This window comes from Mesoplodon bidens (assembly GCF_964165515.1).
Source record: "Mesoplodon bidens genome assembly, chromosome: 2".
Lineage (NCBI taxonomy): Eukaryota > Metazoa > Chordata > Mammalia > Artiodactyla > Ziphiidae > Mesoplodon > Mesoplodon bidens.
The window spans coordinates 176582400-176598988 of NC_138177.1; positions in this window are offsets into that span (position 1 = coordinate 176582400).

A 16589-nucleotide genomic window follows, 5' to 3' on the forward strand; every position below is an offset into this window, starting at 1 on the left:
CCAACAAGGCAAAGGCACATGGAAAAGCAAAGTAAGAGGCCTGGGAGCGATAATAGGTGCTCCAGGAGCTCAGCCACGGGGCGGGGGGTGGGTGGAGGGAGGAGACGTGTAAAATGAGGCTGAAGAGCAAGAGCAAGGGATGAGACCAGCAAGGCCCCTGTGGGCCATTCAAAGGCTTGTGGACCTTACCTGGTCCCAGTGCCTCAAAATCTTAGCCAGGAAGACCGTCCTAATGTCAAACCCAGTCTTGCAGTGAAAGGCTGCAGGAGGAGTTCTCCCAAACCTGCAACTGAGTGTTGTCTTGGCTGCATTTTGGGGAGCAGCTCCCTGAATGCCTTTGACCTTAGAGGCTGGAGGCTGAAGAGGGCTCTGGGGTCAGCCCATGTGGGTTTAGATCCTGTTCCCACCTACCAACTGGGTCAGCCTGGGTCAACTTCTTAGTGACCTAGAGTCCTTCCCTATAGAGATGGTAACAGTCCATGCCTTGTAGGACATTATGAAGTTGGAAAGTGATGCAGTTCAAGGAGTGCTTAGCATCCTGCCTAGCATGGGGAAAGGGCTTGGTAAGTGAGAGCTATTGTGATCATCATTATGAAACTCCATGCAAGGGCTTGGAAAAAATCCCACCCAAAAAATGCCTCCTCAAACAGAGATGCTCATGAAAAGCCATGCAGAGGTTATTAAATGTTTGATAAGGACCCCTGCCTGTTACTTAGAGTCTTATCTTTTTTTTAAGCCCTGAGTGATCTAATTAGTAATGGTTTTCAAAGCAAGTTGTCCTTGAATCTCTCCTGCTGCCATTTAAACAGGAGGCATTTCTGCTGGCCCAGGGCCTCTGCAGAAGTTGTGTCTCCAAGTACAAGAGGTCACAGGGAGTTCTTGGGAATGATTCAGGAACAAAATGGCATTTTGTGCAGGCAGATGTTTTGCAATAATTAAGTGTAGTCCCTGGACATAAAAATTAGAGCTGCTGAAAATAAAAGTCTTGAGAGGAACTGCAATTTCTGGGACAGGGACTCCCTTTGGGGGGAAGAAAATGATGTCTTTACTAAGATGTTGGCTGAAATAAATAATAGATGAGATCCAGAAGATCTGGGTTTGAGTTCTTATTCAGCATTTACTGAAATATTTATTGAACATCTAGTACATGTTAGGTACTGGGACACATTAAACCAGAGAGGCAGTACATGTATCACTAAAGAGCTAGGACATCTGAGTCACACATCAAGTCCAATCTTGATTTTGCCTAGTAGCCCCTCCCTCCCCTGGCCGCTCCCTCCCCTGCTTGAGTGACCTTGGGCAACCTCTTAGCTCTCTCAGCCTCCATTTTCCATCTGTGAAATGGGAAGGGCCCTTGGGCAGAACGCTGAGCCACACCTTCATTTCCAGAAAGAGCCGCCTAACAAACAGGAGGCAGCAGAGGTTCTGAGAAGATGCTTCCAGAGATGTAGAAGGGAAACCAGGAGACCGTGGGAGGTAGCACTGAAACAGGAAAGAGGTTAATTCCAAAAAGAAGAAAGATTCCATGATGTCAAAGGCAACAGAGAGGTTTGGGGGGTAAGGCTTGAAAAGTCAACACTGGATTTCAGTACAGGAAGGTTCCATCTTGCAGAAAATGTCCCAACTGCCCTCCTTCCCCAAGCAGGACAGCTTTCAATCACCTGACATTGCCATAGTCCTTTGCTCTTTCTATTCCCTGCCTGTAGGAAGCAGAATAAGGGCCACCCAAAGAAATCAGTTCTTAGTCCCGGGAACCTGTGAATGGTACCTGATATGGGAAAGTGGTCTTTGCAGGTGTAAAGTTCAGGATCTTGAGATGAAGAAGATTATCCTGGATTACCTAGGTAAGTCATAAATACCATCACAAGTGTCCTTATGAGAGGCAGAGGGATTCTTAACACATACACACAGAGGAGAAAGAGGCAATGTGACCGCAGAGGCAGAGGTTGGAGTGATGCAACCACAAGCCAAGAAATGTCTGGAGCCACCAGAAGCTGGAAGAGGCCAGGAACAGATGCTCCCCTGGAGCCTCAGAAGAGAGTGTTGCCCTGTCAACACCTGGATTTTGCACTTCTGACCTCCAGAACTAGGAGACAATACATTTCTGCTGTTTTAAGCAACCAAGTTTATGGTAATTTGTTACAGCAGCCCTAGAAAACTAATACACCACCTTATTTTAAAATATGAAACATGTTTAGTAGGGGCCAGTTACAGCCCTAGCATATGGGGTTATGGATTAAGACAGATGAAGAAAGTGTTATATTACCTTCAGGAGTGTAAAACCTTGGCCAGTTAGGAGCTTTGACATGTACTGTGGAGCACAGAGGCAGAGATCATGGGTCTTTTGGAATATTGATTCAACAGCTATTGAGACCTTACTAGATGCCAAGAATTATCCTCAGTACTACAGGGATAAGTGAATCAATTCCAATTTTCTACAGTGAGTATAAGCATAAGTAATACTATTGAACACTCTATTGGCAGACTGGTGTTCATGGTCTCTCTTAATCCTCAGAACCACTAATTTTACCCCCATTTTATGGATAGGGAAAAGGAGAAGTAATTTATCCAAGGTCACACAGCTAAGAAGAGGAGCATCCTATTTTGGAATCTGGACTTTTCACCACTCCATTATGCATTTTATGATTGAGGAAATAAAAACCTTGTGTTCAAAGAGATTTCTGCTCTTCTATCAATAAGACGGTGGTAAGCAGATTAAAGGCGCTTAAATCATGACATGAGGGATTCAGCTTAGCCAAAAGAATGTTCTTCTTGATGGAAAAGCACCAGAAACTGCTGATCAGGGAAAGAATACAGAAAGGCTAACTCTGGATTTATTTAAAAATAGGAGAGTTTCATCTGTCTGAGTGACTTTCCCCAAGGAGGCAGGAGCCCAGATGGTCTGTCCACTACCATGTGACCCCTCTTGCTGCTGGAGACAGGCCTTCCATGGAAATACCCAAGACCTGTCACTGTGCTTCCTCAGGGGTCAGATATGGGTAGTCCAGCAGAGAGGGGGCCAAAGCAAGCCCAGAAACCATCACCAATGTCTGTGGACCATATCGCCACCTCCTTCCCCGACTCAGGTGGCCTTTGCCATTAGCATTCTGGTTCCCAATGTCTCAGCTCACCCCACACACTGGGTCCATAAAATAAATCTCTCTCTCTCTCTCTCTTGCACACACATACGCTCACACACACAAACACAGAAACCACAACACTGAAGGCAAATGTTGTTTAAAAAAAATCATCCTGAGGCACAGTTGTGTTAAAAAAAACAAAAATTCCCACTATGATTGTGAATATGCTTTTAGTTCGATCATATATTGCTGTATATATTGTGAGGTGATGTTAGTAGGTGCATATGAATTGTTTTATTTCTATCTTTCAGATTTTTTCTTTTGGGTAGATTGAGCCTGTCTTTGCTATTACTATGAAACGTTTCACCTTATATTTAGTAATGTCTTTTGTCTTATATTAACAAAATGACACTCACTAGCTGTCTTTTGGTTAGTATTTGCATGGTATATACTTTTCTATCATTTTACTGTAAATCTTTCTGTACCTTATATTTAAGGTATATCTCTTGTAAGAGCATAGCATTAGATTTTCTTTTTTTGTTGTTAATTAGAATATATTATCTATTTACATATATAATGTAATTATTAATATATCTGTTTAAATCAATTATCTTCCTATTCATTTTCTATTTGTCAAACTGTTTTCTATTTCTTATTCTATGTTTTCTTACCTTCTTTTATATTTATCAAGTATTTCTTATTATATTTATTCCTCTATTAGCTTTTTAGTTACATTTTCACTCTTCTATTAGTATTTACCATAGAGATGATGACATGCATCCTTGACTTACTAGAGTCTAATATAAATTATTATTTTTAACCCTTTGTGGACAATTCAAGATACTTATAACATTAAATCCCTTTGACTTTACTAACTTTTGTGTAAACATGGGTATGTATTTTAATTTTACACATAAACAACTTTATTGATGTATATTTTACATATCAAAAAATTCATCAATCTACAATTCAATGATTTTTAGTAAGCTTTTACAAGTGGTAAAACCATCATAAATTAGTTTTAGAGCACTTTATTCCCCCAATAAAATCCTCCATGTCCACTTACAGTTAATCCTCATTCCTATTCTTAGTTCTAGGCAACCACTGATCTACTTTCTGTCTTCTGTCTCTATGAATTTGCCTTTTCTGGACATTTCATATAAATGGAATCACAATGTGTGGTCTCTTGTGTCTGGCTTCTGTCTGGCTTCTGTCATAATGCTTTTGAGGTTTATTCATGACATAGCATGCACCAATAGTTCATTCTTTTTTATTGCCAAATAGTATTACATTGTGTGATACACCACATGTTGTCTATCCATTCACCAGCTAATGGACATTACGTTGTTTCTACTTTTTGACTGTTTTGAACAATGCTGCAATAAACATCCACATAAAAGTTTTTGTGTGGTCATTTGTTTTCATTTTTCTTGGGTAGATACATAGTGAAATTGTTGAGTCATGTGATAGTTTTATCTTTAACTTTTTGAGAAACTGCCAAATTATTTTCCAAAGTGGCTGCACCAATTTACATTCTGACCAGCAATGTATAAAGGTGTTCACTTCTCCAGATCCTTATCAACATTTGTTATCATCTGTCTTATTTATTATAGCCATTCATTGTGAAATAGTGCCTCATGTTGACTTGAATTTGCATTTCCCTAAGGACTAATGATGTTGAGTATCTTTTCACATGCTTATTAGCCATTTGTATACCTTCTTCTATATACCATAGAGGCTTCTTTTTTTATTGCTTTATCTTTGCATATATTATTTTATAAAATCAGCATATATTTAGATTTCCCCATAACTTCCCTTTGTATTGCTCTTCATCCCTTTCTGCATTTCTGCTCTTTCTGGGATCATGTTTCTTCTGCCTGAAAACTCTTTGTTAATATGTCTTTTAGTATGGTCTGCTGGCAACAAATTCTCTAGATTTTTGTTTATCTGAGAACACCTTTATTTCACCATTGTGTTATAAGGTTATTTTCTTTAGATATGAGCTCTAAGTAGCTATTATTTTCTTTCTGTGCTCTAAAGATATTGTTCCAGTATCTTCTGACTTTCACCATGTCTTTAGAGAAGTAAGCTGTTTGTGTTGTTGCTCATTGGAAGATTCTGACTTCCTCTTTGTCTTTGGTTTTCTTTAGTTGTAGAAAAATGAATCTAGGGTAGTCTTTTTGTTTATTCTGCTTGGTATGTATAGGGCTCCTTGGGTCTATTGCTTGATATTGTTTACCAGTTTGGAAAATTCTTGGCTGGTATCTCTTCAAATACAGCTTCTGCTCCACTGTCTCTCTCTTCTCATTTCAAGACTTCAATTTTATATATTAGATCTTTTCACCATTTCCCGTATGCTTCTTATACTCTTCTCTGTACTTTCCATCAGTTTTTCTCCTTATGCTTCAGTGTGTGCATTATCTATTGATCTTCCAGGTGACTAATCTTCTTTTCTGCTGTGTCTAATCTGTTGTTATACCCATATTGAGTTAATTTCAGCTAAGATATTTTTCAGCTCTTCATCAGTTGTCATATGACTATTTTAAAAAGAGATTCTAGTTCTCTGATAAAATCCTCCAACGTTTATTTTATTAGGCATATTAATCATAGTTATTTTAAAGTCCATGTCTAAATAACCCCAAGTCTTTGTTTTGGATTTTGGTCATTTGTCCCTGTTTCCTAGCATTCCTGGAATTTTTTATTGAATGCAAAATATTGTGTATGAAACACAATGAATATAATTTGAGGCTCTGGTGAAGTATAGGTTCCTCCAGAAAGGATTTACTTCGCTTTGGAGTAAAGCAGAGGCAAATCACCTGAATTCAGTTGAGGATTGAGGAGTTTGAAGCCAGGCTTCAATCTCTTCTGAGGGCTGCTCTATTTTAAATTTACTCGAGTTCTTACTATATCACCATTCCTGGACACCAACTGGAAATCCAAGTGTTTACCAGATACCCTCTTCCCTGGCAGACCCAGATTTCAATATTTCTCTCCCAGACCCAGGAGACTGCCAAAATTCCTGCTTGGTCTTCCAGCCTTTTGACTATTGCTTTCTGCTCAGCTTCTTATCCTCTCAGCTTTATGCAACTGTTAAACACCTTTAAGAGGAAGACACAGCCGAATACTGGACTAACATGATTGGGCTTCTCCCCTCTCCAGGACCCTGGGTCCCTAAGTTCTAGCTGCTTTGGTAGCTCTTTGATGTTCTCAAATGCATGAATTTGGTTGGAGATGGTGGTGATGGTGATGGTGATGGTGATGATGATGATGATGGTGGGGTAGTGGTGGTGGTGGGTTTTATTTTTATTTGGGACCAGTTTTTCTAGTTGTTCTCAACGGGAACATTTGTCTGCAACAAGTTTCTTTTCCATTACTGGTAAGAAAATCTGAAACACAGCTGTGCTCATTCTAAAGTTCCATTTGCTGCCAAAACTCCAGAACACAGAGCCCCCAGGAGAGGATGCTTCCTGGGAAAGAATCCGCAAATACCATTTGCTTTACCTAGGCACTTGCCAAACAATCACTGTCCCTGACTTGACTTGGCAAGGTTTAGGGCTGCTGGTATGAGGGCTGAGCAGAGAGGAAGCCTGTCTATTCTAAACATGAATCTTAGTGTGGGTGAACATGTACATTTGAGGACCACCAGTCTCCTAAGCTGTGCACTATTTATCTCCAGCACTCAGCAAATATCTGACAAAGACAAGTGGTGGGGAGGGGGGTTGAAAGAGCGTGTAAGTATGAAAGAGCCCAGTCTTCCCTATGTAGTAATCGTTGACCATGCAGATTTTCCCCACTTAACATCACAGATGCATCTCAGACCTTTGGGGCATAAATAAAATTCATACTAATCAGATATTTCAGATGAAGTCCATTTAAGAATCTTTTTAACAACTCATTCTGAAAATTTTTTTAAAAATTGAACCCAAATAATCCCCCATTAAGAAGAGCAGCTAAAGAGTTCCGGGTAAGATGGCGGAAGAGTAAGACGCGGAGATCACCTTCCTCCCCACGGATACACCAGAAATACAGCTACACGTGGAACAACTCCTACAGAACACCTACTGAACGCTGGCAGAAGACCCCAGACCTCCCAAAAGGCAAGAAACTCCCCACATACCTGGGTAGGGCAAAGCGGAGAGATTCCCGCACAGAGGATCGGTGCCGAGCGGCACTCACCAGCCCGAGAGGCTTGTCTGCTCGCCCACCAGGGCGGGCGGCGCTGGAAGCTGAGGCTCGGGCTTCGGTCAGAGCGCAGGGAGAGGACTGGGGCTGGCGGCAAGAACTCAGCCTGAAGAGGGCTGGTGTGCCACGGCTGGCCGGCAGGGAGTCCGGGAAAACTCTGGAGCTGCCGAAGAGGCAAGAGACTTTTTCTTCCCTCTTGGTTTCCTGGTGCGCGAGGAGAGGGGATTAAGAGCGCTGCTTAAAGGGGCTCCACAGCCGGGCAGGAGTCGCGACTGAAAGCGCGGAGCCCGGTGACGGGCGTGGGACGCTGGGGCTGCTGCTGCCGCCGCCAAGGAGCCTGTGTGCGAGCGCAGGTCACTGTCCACACCGCCCTTCCGGGAGCCTGTGCAGCCCGCCACTGCCGGGGTCCCGGGATCCAGGGGCGGCTTCCCTGGGAGAACGCACGGCGCGCCTCGGGCTGGTGCAACGTCACGCCGAACTCTGCCGCCGCAGGCTCGCCCCGCACTCCGTGCCCCTCCCTCCCGCCCGGCCTGAGTGAGCCAGAGTCCCCGAAGAGGCTGCTCCTTTAACCCTGTCCTGTCTGAGCGAAGAACAGACGCCCTCCGGCGACCTACACGCAGAGGCGGGGCCAAATCCAAAGCTGAGACCCAGGAGCTGTGAGAACAAAGAAGAGAAAGGGAAACCTCTCCCAGCAGCCTCAGAAGCAGCGGATTAAAGCTCCACAATCAACTTGATGTACCCTGCATCTGTGGAATACATGAATAGAAAACGAATCATCCCAAATTGAGGAGCCAGGAGTCAGTGCTGTGCCTCTGAGGTGGGAGAGCCAACTTCAGGACACTGGTCCACAAGAGACCTCCCAGCTCCACATAATATCAAACGGCGAAAATCTTCCAGAGATCTCCATCTCAACACCAGCACCCAGCTTCACTCAATGACCAGCAAGCTACAGTGCTGGACACCCTATGCCAAACAACTAGCAAGACAGGAATACAACGCCACCCATTAGCAGAAACGTGGCCTAAAATCATAAAAAGTCCGCAGACACCCCAAAACACACCACCAGACGTGGACCTGCCCACCAGAAAGACAAGATCCAGCCTCATCCACAAGAACACAGGCACTAGTCACCTCCACCAGGAAGCCTACACAACCCATTAAACCAACCTTAGCCACTGGGGACAGACACCAAAAACAACGGGAACTACGAACCTGCAGCCTGCAAAAAGGAGACCCCAAACACAGTAACATAAGCAAAATGAGAAGACAGAAAAACACACAGCAGGAGAAGGAGCAAGATAAAAACCCACCAGACCTAACAAATGAAGAGGTAATAGGCAGTCTACCTGAAAAAGAATTCAGAATAATGATGGTAAAGATGATCCAAGATTCTATCTATTTCCCAGATCCAAAATCTTGGAAATAGAATAGACAAAATGCAAGAAACAGTTAACAAGGACCTAGAAGAACTAAAGATGAATCAAGCATCGATTAAAAACACAATAAATGAAATAAAAAATACTCTAGATGGGATCAATAGCAGAATAACTGAGGCAGAAGAACGGATAAGTGAGGTGGAAGATAAAATAGTGGAAATAACTGCTGCAGAGCAAAATAAAGAAAAAAGAATGAAAAGAACAGAGGACAGTCTCAGAGACCTCTGGGACAACATTAAACGCACCAACATTCGAATTATAGGGGTTCCAGAAGAAGAAGATTAAAAGAAAGGGACTGAGAAAATATTTGAAGAGATTATAGTTGAAAACTGCCCTAATATGGGAAAGGAAATAGTTAATCAAGTCCAGGAAGCACAGAGAGTCCCATACAGAATAAATCCAAGGAGAAATACGCCAAGACACATATTAATCAAACTGTCAAAAATTAAACTCAAAGAAATCATATTAAAAGCAGCAAGGCAAAAACAACAAATAACACACAAGGGAATCCCCATCAGGATAACAGCTGATCTCTCAGCAGAAACTCTACAAGCCAGAAGGGAGTGGCAGGACATAATTAAAGTGATGAAGGAGAAAAACCTGCAACCAAGATTACTCTACCCAGCAAGGATCTCATTCAGATTTGATGGAGAAATTAAAACGTTTACAGACAAGCAAAAGCTGAGAGAGTTCAGCACCACCAAACCAGCTTTACAACAAATGCTAAAGGAACTTCTCTAGGCAAGAAACACAACAGAAGGAAAAGACCTACAATAACGAACCCAAAACAATTAAGAAAATGGGAATAGGAACATACATATCGATAATTACCTTAAATGTAAATGGACTAAATGCTCCCACCAAAAGACACAGATTGGCTGAATGGATACAAAAACAAGACCCATATATATGCTGTCTACAAGAGACCCACTTCAGACCTAGAGACACATACAGACTGAAAGTAAGGGGATGGAAAAAGATATTCCATGCAAATGGAAACCAAAAGAAAGCTGGAGTAGCAATTCTCATATCAGACAAAATAGACTTTAAAATAAAGACTACTAGAAGAGACAAAGAAGGACACTACATAATGATCAAGGGATCGATCCAAGAAGAAGATATAACAATTGTAAATACTTATGCCCCCAACATAGGAGCACCTCAATACATAAGGCAAATACTAACAGCCATAAAAGGAGAAATCGACAGTAACACAATCATAGTAGGGGACTTTAACACCCCACTTTCACCAATGGACAGATCATCCAAAATGAAAATAAATAAGGAAACACAAGCTTTAAATGATACATTAAACAAGATGGACTTAATCGATATTTATAGGACATTCCATCCAAAAACAACAGAATACACATTTTTCTCAAGTGCTCATGGAACATTCTCCAGGATAGATCATATCTTGGGTCACAAATCAAGCCTTGGTAAATTTAAGAAAATTGAAATTGTATCAAGTATCTTTTCTGACCACAATGCTATGAGACTAGATATCAATTACAGGAAAAGAGCTGTAAAAAATACAAACACATGGAGGCTAAACAATACACTACTTAATAACGAAGTGATCACTGAAGAAATCAAAGAGGAAATTAAAAAATACCTAGAAACAAATGACAATGGAGACACGACGACCCAAAACCTATGGGATGCAGCAAAAGCAGTTCTAAGAGGGAAGTTTATAGCAATACAATCCCACCTTAAGAAACAGGAAACATCTCGAATAAACAGCCTAACCTTGCACCTAAAGCAATTAGAGAAAGAAGAACAAAAACATCCCAAAGTTAGCAGAAGGAAAGAAATCATAAAAATCAGATCAGAAATAAATGAAAAAGAAATGAAGGAAACGATAGCAAAGATCAATAAAACTAAAAGCTGGTTCTTTGAGCAGATAAACAAAATTGATAAACCATTAGCCAGACTCATCAAGAAAAAAAGGGAGAAGACTCAAATCAATAGAATTAGAAATGAAAAAGGAGAAGTAACAACTGACACTGCAGAAATACAAAAGATCATGAGAGATTACCACAAGCAACTCTATGCCAATAAAATGGACAACCTGGAAGAAATGGACAAATTCTTAGAAATGCACAACCTGCCAAGACTGACTCAGGAAGAAATAGAAAATATGAACAGACCAATCACAAGCACCGAAATTGAAACTGTGATAAAAAATCTTCCAACAAACAAAAGCCCCAGACCAGATGGCTTCACAGGTGAATTCTATCAAGCATTTAGAGAAGAGCTAACACCTATCCTTCTCAAACTCTTCCAAAATATAGCAGAGGGGGGAACACTCCCAAACTCATTCTACGAGACCACCATCACCTTGATACCAAAACCAGACAAGGATGTCACAAAGAAAGAAAACTACAGGCCAATATCACTGATGAACATAGATGCAAAAATCCTCAACAAAATACTAGCAAACAGAATCCAACAGCACATTAAAAGGATCATACACCATGATCAAGTGGGGTTTATTCCAGGAATGCAAGGATTCTTCAATATACGCAAATCAATCAACGTGATACACCATATTAACAAATTGAAGGAGAAAAACCATATGATCATCTCAATAGATGCAGAGAAAGCTTTCGACAAAATTCAACACCCATTTATGATAAAAACCCTGCAGAAAGTAGGCATAGAGGGAACTTTCCTCAACATAATAAAGGCCATATATGACAAACCCACAGCCAGCATCGTCTTCAATGGTGAAAAACTGAAACCATTTCCACTAAGATCAGGAACAAGACAAGGTTGCCCACTCTCACCACTCTTATTCAACATAGTTTTGGAAGTTTTAGCCACAGCAATCAGAGAAGAAAAGGAAATAAAAGGAATCCAAATCGGAAAAGAAGAAGTAAAGCTGTCACTGTTTGCAGATGACATGATACTATACATAGAGAATCCTAAAGATGCTACCAGAAAACTACTAGAGCTAATCAATGAATTTGGTAAAGTTGCCGGATACAAAATTAATGCACAGAAATCTCTGGCATTCCTATATACTAATGATGAAAAATCTGAAAGTGAAATCAAGGAAACACTCCCATTTACCATTGCAACAAAAAGAATAAAATATCTAGGAATAAACCTACCTAAGGAGACAGAAGACCTGTATGCAGAAAATTATAAGACACTGATGAAAGAAATTAAAGATGATACAAATAGATGGAGAGATGTACCATGTTCTTGGATTGGAAGAATCAACATTGTGAAAATGACTCTACTACCCAAAGCAATCTACAGATTCAATGCAATCCCTATCAAACTACCACTGGCATTTTTCACAGAACTAGAGCAAAAAATTTCACAATTTGTATGGAAACACAAAAGACCCCGAATAGCCAAAGAAATCTTGAGAACGAAAAATGGAGCTGGAGGAATCAGGCTCCCTGACTTCAGACTATACTACAAAGCTACAGTAATCAAGACAGTATGGTACTGGCACAAAAACAGAAAGATAGATCAATGGAACAGGATAGAAAGCCCAGAGATAAACCCATGGACATATGGTCACCTTATCTTTGATAAAGGAGGCAGGAATGTACAGTGGAGAAAGGACAGTCTCTTCAATAAGTGGTGCTGGGAAAACTGGATAGGGACATGTAAAAGTATGAGATTAGATCACTCCCTAACACCATACACAAAAATAAGCTCAAAATGGATTAAAGACCTAAATGTAAGGCCAGACACTATCAAACTCTTAGAGGAAAACATAGGCAGAACACTCTATGACATAAATCACAGCAAGATCCTTTTGGACCCACCTCCTAGAGAAATGGAAATAAAGACAAAAATAAACACATGGGACCTAATGAAACTTAAAAGCTTTTTGCACAGCAAAGGAAACCATAAACAAGACCAAAAGACAACCCTCAGAATGGGAGAAAATATTTGCAAATGAAGCAACAGACAAAGGATTAATCTCCAAAATTTATAAGCAGCTCAGGCAGCTCAATAACAAAAAAACAAACAACCCAATCCAAAAATGGGCAGAAGACCTAAATAGACATTTCTCCACAGAAGATATACAGACTGCCAACAAACACATGAAAGGATGCTCAACATCTTTACTCATTAGAGAAATGCAAATCAAAACTACAATGAGATATCATCTCACACCAGTCAGAATGGCCATCATCAAAAAATCTAGAAACAATAAATGCTGGAGAGGGTGTGGAAAAAAGGGAACACTCTTGCACTGCTGGTGGGAATGTGAATTGGTACAGCCACTATGGAGAACGGTATGGAGGTTCCTTAAAAAACTACAAATAGAACTACCATATGACCCAGCAATCCCACTACTGGGCATATACCCTGAGAAAACCATAATTCAAAAAGAGACATGTACCAAAATGTTCATAGCAGCCCTATTTACAATAGCCCAGAGATGGAAACAACCTAAGTGTCCATCATCGGATGAATGGGTAAAGAAGATGTGGCACATATATACAATGGAATATTACTCAGCCATAAAAAGAAATGAAATTGAGCTATTTGTAATGAGGTGGATGGACCTAGAGCCTGTCATACAGAGTGAAGTAAGTCAGAAAGAGAAAGACAAATACTGTATGCTGACACATATATATGGAATTTAAGAAAAAAAAATGTCATGAAGAACATAGGGGTAAGACAGGAATAAAGACACAGACCTACTAGAGAATGGACTTGAGGATATGGGGAGGGGGAAGGGTAAGCTGTGACAAAGTGAAAGAGCGGCATGGACATATATACACTACCAAACGTAAGGTAGATAGCTAGTGGGAAGCAGCCGCATAGCACAGGGAGATCAGCTCGGTGCTTTGTGACCGCCTGGAGGGGTGGGATAGGGAGGGTGGGAGGGAGACGCAAAAGGGAGGGGATATGGGAACATATGTATATGTATAACTGATTTAATTTGTTATAAAGCAAAAAATAAAAAAATAAAAAATAAAAAATAAATAAAAAAAAAGAATAGCAGCTAAAATTTTTTCAACTCCAATCAATATAAGGTGCTACATATATTTTTTTTCTAGTAATCTTTCAGGTCACTAATCCTCTCTTCTGCTGTGTCTAACCCATATATTGAGTTCATTTCACTTACAGTATTTTTCAACTGTAGAGTTATCACTGATTCTTTTTTATAGATTCTAATTCTCTGATAAATTATCTGATATGTATATATTATCAGAGAACTGGAATGTATATATATATATATATATATCTTATTGAATCTTTATAATTTTGAGAAAGGTGTATAAGTAATTATGCCCATTCTAGGGATGAGGAAACTGGGGCTCAGAGATGTGAAGTGGCTTGCCCAAAGCTGCAGTCAGTAGTGTCATGGTCAGCTGGTCAGCTATTAAATTCAACTCTGTCTAACTCCAAAGTTCATATTTCATCTACTATCCCATGCTGTAAATTCTGATATGTATATCCTGGGTTTTCTTAATTCAAGGTACAACTACCCATTTGTTTGGGACTTATAGACCAGCTGGTACTCTCTACTAGAAATGCAACTTCCCAAAAAGGAGCTGGAGCTCAGTGCACCAGCTCCCCAACCTGTTCACACCTCTCTTCCACAGATCTAAGCCACAGAATGACATCCCCAAAGGTAAACTTCTTGGACAAAGTTCAGTAAATTCTCTTGAGTTGATTGGTGGCCGCATAGAACAGCAGTTAAGGATACAACTCTGTTGCCAGACTGCCTGGATTTGAAATCTCAGTTTCTATTCTTGCTAGCTCTGGCACATTGCACGAGTCTCTTGCACCCTTAAAGTCTCACTTTCTGATAAGAAAATGAGAATTAAAATAGTTCAACATGTTGGGAGGAATAAATAACCTAATATATAAAATGCTTATCATATGTAAGTACTGAAGGATTATTACTATACTAATTCAATTCCATTTCCTCTCAAAGTGAAAACAGTCATTGAACATCTGCTAAGGTCAGCCCTCCTGGGCTGGCTTGTGGGACAAGATTGTTGAGGAAGACCCAGTTTCCATTTTCAAGGAGCTCTCGGTTGCTCAAAGGAGATAGATGAGTGAACACAAAGAGAGAGTGAGTCTGGCTCAAGGACTGAATACAACGTCTGGGAGCCCAGTGGTGAGAGTAACTCCTTCCAATTTCAGGTCTTAGAAGATAGAAAGGATTTCAAAAGGAAAAAAAGAAAAAAGAGAGGGAAATAGCAAATAAAATGCACAGTCACACAAAACTGCATATCTAGACAGGCCAATGAGAGTCTGGCATGACTGGAGGGTAGGATTTAGAGAGAAAAAACATGTTCTCCTCCCAGGATCCATGGAGGGAGGTTTGCCCAGATGTGTGCACCACCTGCTCACTTATCCTACAGGAATGTCATGGACTTTGGCAAAAGCACAACTGACATTAAATTTATAGGTAATGACTTTCTGCTAGCTGAGTTGCAGACTTCTCTTTCCCACCATCATTTCTAGGCAGCACTTTCCAGAAGCTTCCTCCAAGAGTGAAGTCTCGAGGTGGTAGCTCCACCCACACACACACAACCATGCTTCTGTGAGTTTAGAGATAATTCATTGCTGCTTATCTTCTAGGCATCTACGCAGAAAAACACCTACATTCTTTAAAAGGATTGGAACAGACTATGTCCCTGTATTCAAAGACGGGTGTGTGTGGGGTGGTATTCTTGGTAATTTTATTTTCCTTCTTTTGAACTCAGACTAGCTCCCTCTTGGCATCCAACACATCTTGGCATCCAACACATCCAACACATGTCTCAGATTGCATTAAGAATTCATTCATTCATTTCCATGCAGTGGTTAAGGGCATCAGCCTTATAGTCACGTAGACGTGGGGTAAAAGGGTTTATTTGCCACTAACCAGGTGTGTGACTTTGGGAAAGTTACTCACCTTTCTGAACACCAGTCACCTCCCAGGGTCACATCAGTCAAAATGAGCCTGCCACTTTGTGAACACTCATTCTCATCGTTAAAAGCTCTTTCAACAAACTATTAGCATGTTAGCCCTGGGAGGGCAAGACTGGGTTTGTTCAGCTGTGCCTCAATGCCGGAACTGAGTCAGGCACAAAGCCGTGTTTAGCAAACGTTTGCCAAATGAATGAATGGGCATTTACTACATGCTAGACCCTGCCAGACTCCATGGGTAATTTTTTAATTTAAAAAGAAAATGCTATTTGGGGTCAAAATGGGACCCTGGAGTAGAAAGAATACACTGATGGAAAAACTGGTGAAATCCAAATAAAGCCTCGAGTTTACTTAGTACTGTACCAGTGCTGGTTTCTTAGTTTTGACAAAGCACCACAGTCATGTAAGATGACATCAGAGGAAGTAGAATGAGGGCTGTATGAAGACTCTCTGTACTATCTTTGCAGCTTTTCTGTAAATCTGAAGTTATTCCAAAATAAAATATTTATTTTAAAAAACAGTATCCTTTCCCACTATCTTTTTTCAAATAAACTTCTTATTTTGGAATACACTGATAAATGACCAAGTGAGGCTCCACCGTAAAGATTATGTCAGAATGAAAGGACTCAAATGGGATCAGAAATTGTATATATGGCACCATCCTTCCCAGGTATTAGAAGAGTCCAGTCCTGATGTCCAACACTTATCAACAAACACATACTGCTGGTGATTACGAGCTCAGGCACTGGAGACAAACTGCCTGGGTTTGAGTCCTGGCTCTCCTGTTTACCACCACTGTTACTATGGCCAAGTAACTCATACCCTCTGGACCTCCATTTCCTTATACATGAAATGGAGATCAAAACGGTGCCTATCATGAGGATAATAGGAGAATCATTCAGTTAATACATGTAAAATACCAGGAATCATGTCTGGTACATATAAGTGAAGATAAACTAGTTAATAATCTTATTCCTTCTTTTATAAA